Source organism: Lathyrus oleraceus, chromosome 2 (assembly GCF_024323335.1).
Source record: "Lathyrus oleraceus cultivar Zhongwan6 chromosome 2, CAAS_Psat_ZW6_1.0, whole genome shotgun sequence".
Lineage (NCBI taxonomy): Eukaryota > Viridiplantae > Streptophyta > Magnoliopsida > Fabales > Fabaceae > Lathyrus > Lathyrus oleraceus.
This window is the reverse complement of record NC_066580.1, coordinates 405,257,094-405,258,551: the sequence shown is the minus strand read 5'-3', so window position 1 is coordinate 405,258,551 and position 1,458 is coordinate 405,257,094. Positions and strand designations below refer to the sequence as shown.

Here is a 1,458-nt window from a genome sequence, read left to right as displayed (position 1 = left end):
AGGACTAAGAGATTTTCTTCTCTCTTAGGGGTTGTTTGTAATCTTTCAAGATTAGTGGATTAAGTCCTTGTTGAAGGCGAAATCACCTTGGCCGGGTGGACTGGAGTAGCTTTGTGTTATAAGCGAACCAGTATAAAATCTTTGTGTGATTTCATTTTGCAAAAGCGCTTATTTTTTTTAAACAATTCAAACCCCCCCCTTTCTTGTTTTTCTCACCTTCATATAGAGCTTAGTTCATGAACTCCTCCTTGGGCTTCCTTCTTCTCAATTGTCGCTCATTCGACTCCCCATGATTGATGGTTTTGAGCCATATCTTCGATGAGGGCACTAGCTTCAGGATAAGGTTTGTTCATCAGAGCACCACCTGCGGCAGCGTCGATGGTCATCTTCGTGTTATAGTGAAGTCCATTATAGAAGGTTTGAATGATTAACCAATTTTCTAAACCATGATGTGGGCATGCTCGTAACAACTCTTCATATCTCTCCCAAGCTTCGAACAACGATTCTCCTTGGTTTTGGGTAAATCTGGTTATATGGTTTCGAAGAACGGCGGTCTTACTCGGGGGAAAATATCTAGCAAGGAATACTCTTCTAAGGTTATCCCAAGTCGTAATGGAATTGGGTGGAAGGGAATCTAACCATGATAGGGCTTTATCTTAGAGGGAAAAAGGGAATAATCTTAAACGTATTGCCTCAGGAGAAGCTCCATTGGTTTTAAAAGTGTCTGCTAATTGAAGAAATATTTTTAAATGTTGGTTTGGGTTCTCAGTAGCGAGACCTGCGAATTGTCTCTGTTGCACTAGTTGCAACAGGGATGGTTTAAGTTCAAAATTATTAGCTGGGATGGTTGGGTTTACTATACTAGAACTAGGTTCTTCATTAGATGGTTGAGCGAAATCTTTAAGAGGTATTTGGTTTTGATCTTTGGCCATAGCTCTCTTAATTCTATGAAAGAATAAACGTGCGCGAGCGTAACGTTCAGGTTCCGCCAGAGGGTATGCTAAGCTTAAACTTCCGGTGCTGCGAGTTCTTCGCATTGACCGGCGGGAAATAGCCTAAGTCTAAACGATATAACAACAGGGAAATGAAATTTGACGAAATTGGACCCCGGCAACGGCGCCAAAAACTTGATGCGTGTGCTTTTCGCAAGTATACGAACGCGTCAGAGTAATATAAAAGATTGTTGAATCCACAGAGACCAAGTGTCAACCTATCGTTATCTATTGTTATGGTGTTTATCAAAGGCAATCAAAATAGGTGTTTTTAGAGTGTGCAAGGAAAAGTAAAGTATTGAATAAAGTTTAATTAATAAAGACAGGGTCGAATGTAATTCACATAATCAATTAATAATCCATGTACTTGCTAATAGAATTACTTATGGGCAGTGTTTCCTACTTTGAAAAGAACTAATTTAACAGGAACTATCGCTTTCGCATATTCAGAACCGAGTTGTACTCC

The 1,458-nt window shown here is 39.8% G+C and overlaps 1 non-coding gene across 1 annotated transcript; it reads left to right on the top strand.

Annotated features, from left to right (window-relative positions):
• The first annotated feature begins 441 nt into the window (after nt 1-441).
• On the top strand, nt 442-548 carry LOC127124420 (small nucleolar RNA R71). Its single transcript, XR_007803914.1, has one exon. It is a non-coding gene; the product is annotated as a small nucleolar RNA R71 (small nucleolar RNA).
• The last annotated feature ends 910 nt before the right edge of the window (nt 549-1,458 follow it).